The sequence below is a fragment of the Aquarana catesbeiana genome, linkage group LG05 (genome assembly GCF_042186555.1).
Source record: "Aquarana catesbeiana isolate 2022-GZ linkage group LG05, ASM4218655v1, whole genome shotgun sequence".
NCBI lineage: Eukaryota > Metazoa > Chordata > Amphibia > Anura > Ranidae > Aquarana > Aquarana catesbeiana.
Genome location: NC_133328.1, coordinates 521609379 through 521625778, shown reverse-complemented (window position 1 = coordinate 521625778; position 16400 = coordinate 521609379). Strand labels below are relative to the sequence as shown.

General features: G+C 41.5%; 1 protein-coding gene across 3 annotated transcripts in view; it reads right to left on the bottom strand.

Annotated features, from left to right (window-relative positions):
• The window catches only part of CLVS1 (clavesin 1), a 181106-nt gene that overhangs the window by 12197 nt on the left and 152509 nt on the right, over positions 1 to 16400 (bottom strand). The gene's annotated exons all lie outside the window — the stretch shown is intronic.

Genomic DNA, 16400 nt, shown 5'->3' with positions numbered 1-16400 from the left:
TATAAATCAGAGCGATCAGCGATAAAAGTACAGGCTTCCGGGTTCGGCCATACCCGGAAGCGGCGGCACCTGGCTCCTCCTTCACTGACGCGTTTTTCTAGACATTTGCTGCCACTGCACTTGCACTTTCTTCACCCATAGAAGATTTCCTCCTGCTGACATTGGGAGTCGCATTGGAAGTTGCATTGCATGTTTTTGGACTGCACTATATATTTTTCACCTTTATCATTACTATTACTTCGTTTGATGTTATATGCTATTAGTTCACATTGGCTTCACTTTATTTGATTGGACACACATTATATTACGTGGCATTGCTCACATTGTTTGTTTCTATTTTGCCTGCTGCATATTATTTTCTCATTGTGTGCACACTGCACTTTCTTGGAACATTTACCGTATATATCATCTTTGCACATATCCACACATTCATTGATCATTTATTTAGGTCATAGATCATCTAATATTTATATTTTTTATTTTTCATATTTTATGACTTTGAGTTGTTGCACCGAGACTGAGGTAGCGCCACATAATTTTAATACACTTTTTTTATCTGGGGTATGTGAGTACACTTCTTATGTTGGCGGCTCCTTGTCTAGCTTATTAATTAGTGTGGTTTTTGCGCATTAGTTATTACTTTTTATGCTTTTTTTTAATAGAAATACTGTAAGGCAAATATACTGAACACTGAAAGTGCACTTGCTCCAGAGCTTAGTAAATGAGGTAAAGAATACTAAAACACATATATGGAAACAAAACAACAAAAAAACAGCATTTTTGCTTGTACATGATTGGATGATGGAAATCAGCAGAGCTTCCCCTCAGGTTTAGAACAACTGCAGTGACCAGTACATTTGTCTTTAGTAAATAAACCACTGTATCTCTTAAGAATACGTTAGAATCCGAGGTGGTTCTGGCCAGCTCAGTAGATTGCTTTAAGAAAGGCCTGTATTCTTTCCTAAATGCACATAATATAACTGGGTACTAACATTTATAGGTAAAGTTGATCCAGGGAAAATCTGATTGCCTCTCAGGGGATCAGGAAGGAATTTTTGCCCCTGCTGTAGCAAATTGGATCATGCTTTGCTAGGGTTTTTCGCCTTCCTCTGGGTCAACTGTGGGTATAGGATTGGGTATATGGGACAGTTTGATATTATTTATTTATTTTTATGGTTGAACTAGATGGACTTGTGTCTTTTTTCAACCTGACTAACTATTTAACTATGAATATATCTCTGTGGACCCCCAATCAAAACCTAGGCTACATCCCTTCTGGCCACATCAGGCTCTTTTATTTCCCCCATATTCCAAAACAGTCCAGATCCATTCCTCTATAGGCATGTCCAGGGCTATTCCTACTACAAAACAAGTGGAGAGACCTAAAGGGCAAACAAAGTAAATAATTCACTTGTCAGATCCCCCACCCATATACTCACTTTTCCACCACCCTGTTTATAACCAAGAACCAAAAGAAATACAGTTGTGTTTAAAATTAGCAGTCTAACATCACTAACCAGATCAATCACTGTTTTTGGTATAAATTATATTTCTACATGGCAAATCATTTATTAGTAGGTGTAGTCAGGGCTTTTTTTCAGTGGGAACACGGGGGAACGCAGTTCCGGCACCTCCAGCACTGAATGTATGTAATAGCATGGGGTGTGGTGTGTGCATGAGGTTCTATTGATTTTGGCTGTTGAGGGATCTATTGTCACTGGTGGGGATCTGATTTTGTGTGAGGGTCTATTATTGCTGATGGGGAATCTATTGTTGCTGGAGGGGGGTCTTATGTTGCGGGAAGGGATCTACTGTTGAGGGAGAGGTCTATTTTTACTGGCTTCTGGAGGATCTATTGATGCTGGCTGCTGGGAGATCTGTTGTTGCTGCTGGGGGGGGTCTAATGTTGCTTGGGTGGATATTTTTCAGTTCATACAGTAAATGTTTGTGTTTGTAAAGAAAAATGCAGACTGCTATTTTTCGGGAAAAGCAAAATATTCCTTTTTTTACTTTCTCTAATAACAAATTTGAAACATTTTTTTGTTCATGTTTTGATTTGGAAAAGACAGTGCAGTGTTCCCAATGCATTTGCGTGTATGGAAATAAAAGCTATTATAAGGATTTTGAGCTTTACTCACTTTTTTAAGCACACTACTATTCTTTTTAACACAACTGTAATTAGTAATCCTGTTATGGAGAAACATGGGTGGCACTTATTCCATGTGACATCACTTGGCCAAGTAGCACTGTCACTGTCACCAAGAAGTGTATAGCCCTGTGTAAGTTATGACACCAGCAACTCTGAGCTTTACTTTCCGGTGGTTGAACAGATTTACAGGGAGCATAATAAGGTGTGTATATGTGACTGTGATGTTCTTTAAAAAAGTAAGCCTATTGCTTTATCCTGCACAGGCAAAAAGCGCAGTCCCCTGCTTTACGTCCCCTGTCCCCCTTGGGGTAGACTACCTCCAGGTCTGGGGATAGTGAAAATGATTTAATGCACAGCACCCAGTATACTATAAGTATATATCTCTCCCTAAGGCAGAACTTTGATGAACAAGCTATCATTTTATCTTGTGCATATTCTCCTCCTTGGTATTGCAGAGAAAGAATGCAAATCACTTCAAACCATGTATGGCAGCATTATAAATGGACTTTCTATTTTAATTGCAAGCATGTCCTTGGTCTAGGTCAACATCATTAATCTGATTGCAGTTCACAGTTACTAATGCTGAACCGCACTCCTGCACCATACCATCCACAATGCTTCTATTGTTTTTAGGGCCGATGTAGCATATTTCTTGCAATGTTCTTTGATGCAATGTGCTTATTCCATAGCAACCAATCAGATACGTCTCCAATGTTAACTCAGTATAGTGCAATAACACTTATCAACCAGATATCAGATTATCAGTTTATTGTTGTCAGACCAGTAAATCACACCAACCAATCGGATATCAGGTTACTATGGCAAGATACAGTGCATCCAACAATTATTCACAGCACTTCACTTTTTCCACATTTTGTTATGTTACAGCCTTATTCCAAAATGGATTCAATTCATAATTTTCCTCAAAATTCTACAAACAATACCCCATAATGAAAACAGGAAAGAAGTTTGTTTGAAATCTTTGCAAATGTATTAAAATAACATGTCATGACACTCTAAATTGAGCACAGGTGCATCCTGTTTCCACTGATCATTCTTGAGATGTTTCTACAACTTAATTGGAGTCCACCTGTGGTAAATTCAGTTGACTGGACGTGATTTGGAAAGGCACATACCTGTCTATATAAAGGTTGCACAGTTAACAGTGCATGCCAGAGCACAAACCAGGCCATGAAGTCCAAAGAATTGTCTTTAGACCTCCGAGAAAGGATTGTATTGAGGCACAGATCTGGGGAAGGGTACAGAAAAAAATCTGCAGCGTTGAAGGTCCCAATGGACATAGTGGCCTCCATCCATAAATGGAAGAAGTTTGGAACCACCAGGACTCTTCCTAGAGTGGGCCGCCCGGGCAAACTGAGTGATCAGGGGAAAAGGGCCTTAGTCAGGGAGGTGACCAAGACCCCGATGGTCACTCTGACAGATCTCCAGCATTTCCTCTTGGGGAGAGGAGAACCTTCCAGAAGAACAACCATCTCTGCAGCACTCCACCAATCAGGCCTGTATGGTTGAGGGGCCAGATGGAAGCCACTCCTCAGTAAAAGGCACATGACAGCCCACCAGGAGTCTCCCAAGGACTCTCACACCATGAGAAACAAAATTCTCTGGTCTGATAAAAGAAAGATTGAACTCTTTGGCCTGAATGGCAAGTGTCATGTCTGGAGGAAACCAGGCACCGTTCATCACCTGGCCATTACCATCCCTACAGTGAAGCATCACGGTGGCAGCATCATGCTGTGGAGATGCTTTTCAATGGCAGGAACTGGGAGACTAGTCAGGATTGGGGGAAAGGTGAATGCAGCAATGTACAGAGACATCCTTGTTGAAAACCTGCTCCAGAGAGCTCTGCACCTCAGACGGGGCAAAGGTTCATCTTCCAACAGGACAACAACCCTAAGCACACAACCAAGATAAAGGAGTGGTTACAGAACAATTCTGTGAATGTTCACAGAGCCTAGACTTGAACCTGATTGAACATCTCTGGGGAGATCTGAAAATGGCTGTGCACCGACGCGTCCCATGCAACCTGATGGAGCTTGAGAGGTTCTGCAAAGAAGAATGGGAGAACCTGCCCAAAAATAGATGTGCCAAGCTTGTAGCATCATACTCAAAAAGACTTGAGGCTGTAACTGGTGCCAAAGATGCTTCAACAAAGTATTGAGCAAAGGCTGTAAATATTTATGTACATGGGATTTTTTTTTTTTTGTTTTTTTTTTTTTAATAAATTTGCAAAGATTTTAAACAAACTTCTTTCGCATTATCATTATAGGGTATTGTTTATAGATTTTTGAATAAAATAATGAATTTATTCCATTTTGGAATAAGGCTGTAAAATAACAAAACGTGGGAAAAGTGAAGCAAAGTGAATACTTTCTGGATGCACTGTAGGTAACAGATGAATTTGAGTAAACTAATTGCCCACTTTATTAGTTATATCTTATCATTAATTCTAACAGTCAAAAAGCATGGTCAGTAGCAGCGACAGCAACTCAGTGCAAGCTTGGTTAAGAGTTTCAGTAAGCATTGGTGTGCGCAGCCTATTGCATTAGGGTGTGCACCCCAGAGCACAAACACACATGCGTGTATATCAGCAGAGCAGTTGATGGTGTCAGTAGTTTTTTACTTTTATTATTTTTTACAATAATTTTTTCTTACATAGTTACATAGTAGGTGAGGTTGAAAAAAGACACAAGTCCAACCTATGTGTGTGATTATATGTCACTATTGCATTGTATATCCCTGTATGTTGCAGTCATTCAGGTGCTTTTCTAATAGTTTTTTGAAACTATCAATGCTCCCCACTGTGAAACCACCGCCTGTGGAACGAATTCCACATCCTAACCGTTCTTACAGTAAAGAAACCTCTACGTAGTTTAAGGTTAAACCTCTTTTCTTCTAATTTTAATGAATGGCCACGAGTCTTGTTAAACTCCCTTTCACGAAAAAGTTTTATCCCTATTGTGGGGTCACCAGTATGGTATTTGTAAATTGAAATCATATCCCCTCTCAAGCGTCTCTTCTCCAGAGAGAATAAGTTCAGTGCTCGCAACCTTTCCTCATAACTAATATCCTCCAGACCCTTTATTAGCTTTGTTGCCCTTCTTTGTACTCGCTCCATTTCCAGTACATCCTTCCTGAGGACAGGTGCCCAGAACTGGACAGCATACTCCAGGTGAGGCCAGACCAAAGTCTTGTAGAGTGGGAGAAATATTGCTTTATGCCTAGAGTTAATCCCCTTTTAACCGGTTCCCGACCGGCGCACGCCAATGTACGTCGTCAGAATGGCACGGCTGGGCAAATGGGCGTACCTGTACGTCCATTTGAATTCCCCGCCGTGCCATTGCGTGCGCGCCGGCCGGGAGCTCCGTGAGTCGGGTCGCGGGTCCCGTGGACTCGATCGCCGCGGGGATACCCGCGATCGCCACACAGAGAGGACGAACGGGGAGATGCTGATGTAAACATCTCCCCGTTCTGCCTAGTGACAAGTGTCACTCGATCTTTGCTCCCTGTCATTGGGAGCAGAGATCAGTGACGTCACACACCAGCCCATCCCCCTGACAGCTAGTAATCACGCCCCTAGGACACACTTAACCCCTCCCCGCCCCCTAGTGGTTAACCCCTTCACTGCCAGTGTCATTTGCACAGTAATCAATGCATTTTTAATCGCATGGATCGCTGTATAAATGACAATGGTCCCAAAAATGTGTCAAAAATGTCCGACATGTCCGCCATAACGTCGCAGTCACAATAAAAATCGCTGATCGCTGCCATTACTAGTAAAATTTTTTTTTTTAATATAAATAAAACTATCCTCTATTTAGTAAACGCTATAACTTTTGCGCAAACCAATCAATCAACGCTTATTGCGATTTTTTTTTACCAAAACTATGTAGAAGAATACGATCGGCCTAAACTGAGGAAAAAAAATGTTTTTTTATATATTTTTGGGGGATATTTATTATAGCAAAATGTAAAAAATTATGCGTTTTTTCAAAATTGACGCTCTTATATTGTTTATAGCGCAAAAAATAAAAATCGCAGAGGCGATCAAATACCACCAAAAGAAAGCTCTATTTGTGGGAAAAAAAGGACGTCAATTTTGTTTGGGAGCCATGTCGCACAACCGCGCAATTGTCAGTTAAAGCGACGCAGTGCCGAATCGCAAAAAACGCTCTGGTCAGGAAGGGGGTAAAATCTTCCGGGGCTGAAGCGGTTAATGCATGCCAATATTCTGTTTGCTTTGTTAGCAGCAGCTTGGCTTTGCATGCCATTTCTGAGCCTATCATCTACTAGGACCCCCAGGTCCTTTTCCATCCTAGATTCCCCCAGAGGTTCACCCCCAAGTGGGTAGATTGCATTCATAATTTTGCCACCCAAATGCATCATTTTACATTTTTCTACATTAAACCTCATTTGCCATGTAGTTGCCCACCCCATTCATTTGTTCAGATCTTCTTGCAAGGTTTCCACATCCTGCGGACAAGTTATTGCCCTGCTTAGCTTAGTGTCATCCGCAAATACAGAGATTGAACTGTTTACCCCATCCTTCAGGTCATTTATGAACAAATTAAACAGGATGGGTCCCAGCACAGAACTCTGGGGGACCCCACTTCCCACCCCTGACCATTCTGAGTATTCCCCATTTATCACCCCCCTCTAAACTCGCCCTTGTAGCCAGTTTTCAATCCATGTACTCACCCTATGGTCCATACCAACGGACCTTACTTTGTACAGTAACATAACGTTTATGGGGAACTGTGTCAAATAATTTTGCAAAATCCAGATACACCACGTCTACGGGTCTTCATTTATCTAGATGGAAGCTCACCTCCTCATAGAAGGTTAATAGATTGGTTTGGCAAGAACGATTCTTCATGAATCCATGCTGATTACTGCTAATGATACCGTTTTCATTACTAAAATCTTGTATATAGTCCCTTTTCATTTCCTCCAAGAGCTTTCATACTATTGTTGTTAGGCCCTTTTTAAAATATTGGTGGTACTTTGGCTTTTCTCCAATCAGCTGGCACCATTCCAGCCAGTAGACTGTCAGTAAAAATTAGGATCAATGGTGTAGCAATGACTTGACTGAGTTCCCTAAGTATACTTAGGTGCAAGCCATCTGGTCTCCGTGATTTATTATTGTTAAGCTTCTCAAGTCTATTTCTAATTCTGTCCTCTGTTAGCCATGAGGGTGCTTCCTGTGATGTGTCATGAGGACAAACATTGCAGTTTTGGTTACTGAAGCCCCCTGATTCCCTTGTGAAGACTGAGGGGAAGAATAAATTCAATACCTTCGCCATCTCCCCATCCCTTGTAACCAGATGTCCTTCCTCATTCTTTATGGGGCCAATATGGTCTGTCCTCCCTTTTTTACTGTTTATATACTTAAAGAATTTTTGGGGATTTTTTTTGCTCTTCTCCGCTATGTGTCTTTCCGGCTCTATCTTAGCAGTCCTAATTGCACCCTTACATATCTTTTTGAGTTCTTTGTAATGTCTGAATGCTGATAATGATCCCTCAGCCTTGTATTTTTTTAAGGTCTTCTCCTTTGCTTTTATATGCATTTTTACATTGGAGTTAAGCCATGCAGGACTTTTGTTCGCTCTTTTAAATGTATTTCCCAATGGGATGCTCTGGCTAATGCCCTTATTTAATATGCTCTTAAAGCAAACCCATCTCTCCTTTGTGTTCCTTGTTTCGAAGATTTTATCCCAATTTATATATTCTAGCAAAGTTCGGAGTTTAGGGAAGTTGGCTCTTTTGAAATTCAGTGTCTTTGTGTTCCCCTTATGTTTCCTATTTGTGTGATTAATACTGAAGCCAATTGACCTGTGATCGCTGTTGCCCCGTATTTCCACATCCGTGATCAGGTCTGTATTGTTGGTAATCAGTAGATCTAGTAACGCTTGTTTCTAGTTGGTGCGTCTACCATCTGACCCATACAGTGCTGCGAGACATTTAGGAACAGGCGAGCCTTAAACGAATGCCTGGTTCCCTCCACCCAGTCTATGTCTGGTTAAGTAAAATCCCCCATTATTATAACCCTACCCATCCTTGCTGCTAATTCAAATTGTGATAGGAGGTCCGTATCCCCCTCCTCCCTCAGGTTAGGGGGCCTATAGCATACTCCCAGTATTATTTTCCCCTTAGCTTCATACCTTTGGAGCTCTACCCATAGGGAATCCACCTCCTCCCTAGCTCCCCTATTGATGTCATCTCTCACATTCACTTGTACATTATTCTTGATATATAGGCATACCCCTCCCCCTTTTTTACCCTCTCTATCCCTGCGATAAAGGGAATACCCTTGAATGGTTGCCAGCAAATCATGAGAGCTGCTGAACTTCCCACAAAATCAAAATCCTCCTCATTCAACAGTATCTCTAGTTCACCCATCTTGCCCACCAGGCTCCTGGCATTGGTGAACATGCCAGGTAGTCTAGACTGGTTGCATACTGTCCTCTTATTGGGTGTTCCGAGATTGCAAATAGGACTTGTTACTATAATTACCTCGGGTTTATGTGCTTTAATCAACCTACCACTAATGCCCCCAATACTACCCTCATGCTCATTGCTGACTATCTCTACCTCTGGACCCCCCCCCTGTTGCCTAATTTAAAAACCCCTCTAACTTTTCGGCCACCTTCACTCCCAGCACATCTGCAGCCTCCTCCTAATCTTTTTTAAAAAAATTAGGAGCCCCGTTATGGGGCTTTGGTGAAATATCAAGGGTCTAAACAGACCCCTGATGTCTCACTTTGAGACAGAGAAAGAAACTGAGGACAGAGATTCCCCAGTCCCTTTTTCTGCAGCCTGCAGTAAACATAGTTTACTATGCTTCAGTTAAGAATGAAGACGGTTGGTACAGATCGCTCACTGTGTTCATTCAGAAACGAAATGTCGGTTAATGAAATATTTACCAGCCCCTTCCCCGCTCCTGAGAGTAGAGGAGGGAAACTAGCAGGACTGCATGGGGGAGACGGGAAGCAGGGAGAATTGGTACAGAACGGGAGGATTAAGGTGTGCCCAGGCACACCCTGTGAACATGAGAAGCAAAATGATACCCCAGCTCCATTGCCAATATGATGATCTATGAACTGTGATCCGGTGCTCTATCCGGTGCGATTATGTTAAAAAAATTCCATCATGGTAATCTTGACACTTTTTCCTTTTTTGGTGCCGAACAGGTTAAAAAACCCCCAAGAGGAGGTGACACTCATCATATTTTGCTCAAGCGTGAAGTATGGTGGATACATACCCTCAATACTAGAAAACCGTATGGTTTGAATGATAGGATGGATATAAATCTTTCTTAACATAATCGCATTTTTCAACATAGTCGCATTGTTTGATACATTTATTGCACCATTTTGAATATGCTTTATTTGTTCATGATATGTTTCTCATATGCCTGCTGTGCTTCTCTTTCTTTTCTCCTTGTGTTTTTAATTGTTTTGATTGCTCTGATTAGGATGCACCTGCCCTATTTGGAGTGCTTACTCTGTTATAAATATCAGTTTTTAAATCAAACATGTATGCTTTGATGAAGGCTTCTTAGCCGAAACGCGTCAGCATAGCCTGTACCCGTGTACCCATGTAACCCAATAAAGGACTTTTATTCAAGAGCATCCGAGTCGCCAGCCCTTTTCTGATTCACACACCCTGTGAACATGTCTATATCAGTAAGTATGTTTTATCTTTGTATGATTGTTGTTGCCAGACCTGGTGGTTGCTGCATTTCAGAAATTGCTGAGTTTAGTAAGTTGAGGCTCAGTTGGTGAAAACACCTTAATAATGGGAAAGGTCAGAGGAGCATGGCCAGGCTTGTCCAAGCTTGTAGGAAGCAGTGGTGGCTGGTGGTATATTTTTTGGGGAGGGGGCAGCAAACAGCTACTCCCCTATCGGTCAGGTTACCCGCAAACCCACCCAGTCGGTTGGTCAGTTGGTCACCAGCCCCACACTTACTCCATCAAGGCTGTGGGCAGTTCTTCCTCAGGGCGGTGGCGGCTTCCCCTGCGTCTCCTCCTCATCGGCATCACGGCATCTTCCGCTGTGCGTCTCCTCCTTCCTCCTCCTAGGCAGCCAATAGGATCGCTTCTCCTCTTGGCCAATCGGGTGACGAGTCTATTGTCATACAACTAGGTGGGCTCGGGGCGCAGTGCTCTGCACCCCGAGCCCACCCTTTTTTGAAGCCAATTAGAGCCTTGGGCTCTAATCATGTGCTTCTAAATAAAAATAAAAAAAACACCATTGGAATCCATGGGTCCAGCGCCCTGCATGTAGATTAGGGGCCGGGCACCCCTATGCCCCCTGTATGGTTGAACCGCCACTGATAGGAAGTCTACAATTACTCAAATATCCACTTCTTTTCTATTCTATTCTTTTCTATTTCAATAGTTTTTATTGTTTTATAATAAGCATGCAAACGGGAATAAACTCTTACAAAATCAGGTTGGTACCATAACCATAAAGATGTGGATAATTACAAAGTGTCCGTCACTTCTATACAAAGACCCAATGTTAGATGATAGAGTCAAAACACGTAGGCCTCCTCTCAGCTCTCACCACCTAATCAATTTAAACCAGGGTGGGTACAGGCTGAGCGGTACCTTCCCCTTCTGTTCCTTCATAATAGAAGCATTCAAAATGCAGTTTTTAAATGATGATTCAAATTATTATGGGAAAAAAGCTATCCAAACCTGCCTTGGCCCTATGTGAAAAAGTAATGCCTAAATCATGAATGAACTGTAAGTAACCAAATTTTGGCTTAAATTTCACTTGCCACACCCAGGCCTGATTACTACCAGACCTGTTGAATCAAGAAATAACTTAAATAGAAGCTGTCTGACAAAGTGAAGCACTCTAAAAGAGCTAAAAAAGCAACGCATCATGCCGCAAATTCAACAACAATCTAAAGAAATTCAACAACAGAAGAGAAACAAAGTAATAGATATGTATCAGTCTGGGACTCCAGCAAACCAAGGTGAAAGCCATTATTCACAAATAGTGAAAACTTGGAACAGTGGTGAACCTTCCCAGGAGTGACCGGCCTACCAAAATTACTCCAAGAGCACAACAACGACTCATCCAGGAGGTCAAAAAAGAACCCAGAACAACATGTAAAGAACTGCACACCTCAGTTATAAGCAGACCTGACTTCCAAACATGGTGTTCTAACTCTGCCCAGTGTAATTATGTCAATGTCCACCTGACGCGTTACACCATGTTTGGAAGTTGGGTCTGCTAATGTCTCCCTGTGATATGCTTATTGAATCTTTTTACATGTGAGTGCAATTTTAAATATTTAGAAATAAAAAACATACTAGCGATCTGCATTATGGGTCTTTATGTGTCCTTTATGCTGCCTCTATTCCTCGGAAATCGATGACCATTAATCCAAGAAATATGGAGCGGTGCTTTTTTACACACACACACAAATGCCCCATACACACGATAAGACATTCCGACAACAAAATCCATGGATTTTTTCAGACGGATGTTGGCTCAAACTTGTCTTGCATACACACGGTCACACAAATCTTGTCGGAAATTCCGAACGTCAAGAACACAGTGACGTACAACACGTACAACGAGCCGAGAAAAATGAAGTTCAATAGCCAGTGCGGCTCTTCTGCTTGATTCCGAACTTTGTGTGTTGGAATTGTGTACACACGATCGGAACTTACGACAACGGATTTTGTTGTCGGAAATTTGAGATCCAGATCTCAAATTTCGTGTGACGGAAATTCAGATGAAAAATGTCCAATGGAGCCTACACACGGTCGGAATCGAACATTCATCTAACAAAAGTGAGTACACCCCTCACGTTTTTGTAAATATTTTATTATATCTTTTCATGTGACAACACTGAAGAATTGACACTTTGCTACAATGTAAAGTAGTGAGTGTACAACTTGTATAACAGTGTAAATGTGCTGTCCCCTCAAAATAACTCAACACACAGCCATTAATGTCTAAACTGCTGGCAACAAAAGTGAGTAAACCCCTAAGTGGAAATGTCCAAATTGGGCCCAATTAGCCACCCCCCCTGATGTAATGTGCCTCATTAGTGTTACAAGGTCTCAGGTGTGAATGGGGAGCAGGTGTGTTAAATTTGTTGTTATCACTCTCACTCTCTCATACTGGCCACTGGAAGTCTCTGAGGATCTGAAAAAATAATTGTTGCTCTCTACATGAAGATGGCCTAGGCTATAAGAAGATTGCCAAGACCCTGAAACTGAGCTGCAGCACGGTGGCCAAGACCATACAGTGGTTTAACAGGACAGGTTCCACTCAGAACAAGCCTTGCCACGGTCGACCAAAGAAGTTGAGTGCATATGCTCAGCGTCATATCCAGAGATTGTCTTTGGGAACTAGACGTAAGTGGTGGGGGTCAGCATCTCAGTGCTCAGACCATACGCCACACACTGCATCAAATTGGACTGCATGGCTGTCATCCCAGAAGGAAGCATCTTCTAAAAAATTATTATTTCAAATTGTTTTTTTAGTACAAAAAATAATTTTCTCACATTGATTGAACTTTGTATCAGAGCGCATCAATCTATGTTATATCTTCTTAAGATGATGCACAAGAAAGCCCGCAAACAGTTTGCTGAATACAAGCAGACTAAGGACATGGATTACTGGAACCACGGACTGACCAAGTATATCTCCAGACCTGAACCCTATTGAGCATCTGTGGGGCATCCTCAAACGGAAGGTGGATGAGCTCAAAGTCTCTAACATCCAACAGCTCCGTGATGTTGTCATGGAGGAGTGGAAGAGGACTTCAGTGGCAACCTGTAAAGCTCTGGTGAACTCCATGCTCAAGAGGGTTAAGGCAGTGCTGGAAAATATTGGTGGGCACACAAAATATTGACACTTTGGGCCCAGTTTGGACATTTTGACTTAGGGGTGTACTCACTTTTGTTGCCAGAGGACAATAATGGCTGTGTGTTGATTTTTTTTGACAGGACAGCAAATTGACACTGTTATACAAGCTGTATATTCACTACTTTACATTGTAGCAAAGTGTCATTTCTTCAGTGTTGTCACATGAAAAGATATAATAAAACATTTACAAACAAGTGAGGGGTATACTCACTTTTGTGGGATATTATATGTTTATGATTATATTGATTAATTTATTTTTAGAATAATTTAAGAGTACACTGGAAGCGCTTCACCAATATAATTATTCATATATGAAGACATTGGGATGTAACCTTTCACTGTTGGCGAGGTCTGTGGGTCTTTTATACAACATATGTAATATTCTTAAAAAATTTGGGCCAAAGCCATATCTGGTCATAGTGTAAAACCAGTAATCCCATGATACAGAGTCAAACCTTTTTATAAATCTAAGGAGAGCAGCATGCTCTGTCTCTCTCCTTTTGCATCCCAATCAGAATGGATAGCTGAGATTGAGTCAATTATTCTTTGCGTTTGATTTGTATGTCTGTAGGGAACAAAACCCACCTGATCAGGATGAATGTAGTGAGGGAGAAAGAAATTAAGTCTTGTTGGTAAAAGTTTGGTCATTATCTTAAGGGCAACTACAATTAAGTAAATGGGCAAAGAGTTGGCGCAGTCTCCATGGTTCTTATTAGGTTTGGGGATTTCATGTATGAAATCCATGTTATCATGTGGAGATAAAGGAAGGCCCCTCCGTATCCCATTGAAGAATGAGCATAAGTGGGGGGCTAGTAACTCGTATTACTTGCAATACTGGCCCCAAAAAAGCCATCTGGGTATGGGGCTTTTGACGGGTTAAGAGCTTTAAAGTGTTAGCAAACTCTCTTTTTTTAACTTGTACCTACAGGTAAGCTTACAATAAGGCTTACCTGCAGGTACAATGTGATGTCATTATATCCCTGACCATTCATACAGCCAGAGCTTGCAAACCCATAAGGAAAAGCAGTTGAAAATGAAAGCACCGGGGGAGCCATGATCGCACTGCGCTGGAGGGCTACATTTACAGGTAAGTCTGTCATAATGTGCTATTATGTGGCTCATAGTAGCACATTATGTAATAAACTTGCATATGAGATCATAATGATGAAGTCATTTTGCTATCTTGCGACTTTGGGAGGATGTTTCAATATCGATTTAGTGGGGTTGGACGTATCTAAAGTATGGTCCAAGGGAACATTGCTATCACATCCCATAACAACCTTTTTTGTTATAACTGTGGTGAGCAGAAGGGCAAATAGTCTGACCTTGGAGAGTATGCAAAGCCCGGACCAGAATACTATACAAGGTTCCACTCCTGCCAGCTAAGAACAGGACAATTAGGCTACAGTATATCTTGGTAGAACCACCGTGATCCAATCACCATGGAAAGGCAGATATCATTGTCCAAGTAATGGATGGGCAATGTAATAATTGTGGAACTGCCCTGTTCTAGTTACATATTCCAATATTTGGTGCCAAAAAGGCTTCATAGGTGTGTAGCCAGGTGCCGGCTAAATTACCTGTGTCATTAGAGGGGAAGCTCTACAACATTAGCGACAGTAAGGCGGTTCCCTCCAGCGCTCAGTTTAGACCTTACAGTATCATATCCTGAATGTAGAGTGAAGTGCAAAGGATTACTGTGTTACAATCTGGTGTCTGTATAATTGCATTGTTACTCAGAAATGCCCAAACCCAGGGTGTCAGAGGTGTCGGGGGACTTGCAGAGTCAGGGCAATCCTTGGGGTCAATCATCTTTATGTGGCCCTCACAGGGGTGGCACTACAGGTGTTAATCCTTGGATTTACATGGTTGAAATGGTGAATTGTTGTCAATAACACTAATAGTATCTGCCTTTCCATGGTGTTTAAGGTTCTACCTGTCTGGAAATAAATTCTGGGGTATTTTTCTGACTTTGAACTGCAGAAGTGGCTTTGGTAAACTATGAAATGGCTTTAACATTATAGAACAAATCCAGTTCAATGTGACTAACTACTACAGTATTAGATATACTGTACGATGACCTAGAAACTAGAGTTTCCAAAGTCATCTAGTCTATTCTCTTAATCAAACTAACAGAGGCTTAGATACAGAGAAAGGAGAGATAAGAGCTGGTTTATTCAGTGTAAGGCCTCATGCAAACTAGGCATCAAAAATTCTGCTTTTAAGGGTAAATTTTTTTTTCTGCCTCTAAACACCCCTCCGTGCTAGTTTATTTGTCCATGCACACATAGGCCTTTACGGCATTTAGAGGCAGGGGCATTCAGAAGCAGAATAAAAATACCAAGGGCCAGTGCATGTAGGAGAGCAGCACTTTGCTGCAAAAAGCAATGTACGTGCCTAAACGAGTCTAAATGTGCTTAAAGTGGCGTTCCACCCACTTTTACAACTCTTCAGCATCCCTCACTAAACTGTGCACTGTAAACAAATTGGATATTTAAAAAAAAAAAATTTTCAGCACCTACTGTATATCTGCTGTATTCATTTTTCACTTCCTCCTCCCTGGCCATGGCCCATCGCATCATTTCCTGTTTGCAATGCCTTCTGGGAAGGGGCGGCAACTTCCTCTGACACTGTCGTTGCTATGGAAACCTGACCTGAACCCTATTACACTGCTTGTGCTGCACTGAGCATGTGCGAGATCTGCAAGGATGAGATCCAGGAAGAAATACAGTCTGGCTTCAGATGCCCACACTTAAGATGGCCACGGCCTGCTGGAAGTTTATAAAATAACAAACTACTGCTATAAACTAACAAAACAGACCTTGGTTTACAGACTAACTTTACTAGAATACATTAAGCTTGTGTATTATAGGGGTATTTTTATTTAAAAAGTATAATTTCGGTCGGAACACCACTTTAAGCACTAGGCGCATTTAGTGCTTGAGTGTTCACTGATTTCAATGGCCAGAATAAATTAATATTTGGCCAATGAAATGAATGAGCGCTAAAACACTTGATGTACCTGAATACATCTAAGCACACCTAAATGCGTTCGAAAAAATGCGGCTTTAGGCACATTTTTAATGGCAGTAGGATGTCCTGGCTTTTTCTGCTTTGCTACTGCAGTAATTCAGATGAAATCATTGAACTGATATCTTAAGGTATTTACTAATATTATTTATGTTCAGCTCATACTATGAAATCACAGCAAAATACATTTATTTTATCAGTTTTCTCGTTACCTCCAAACATGCAAGCTGTCCCCTGTTTAATTACATATAAACACATGAGTGCAGATTAAATAAAGCTTCTTATACATCAGCCTTATCTCGGCTCT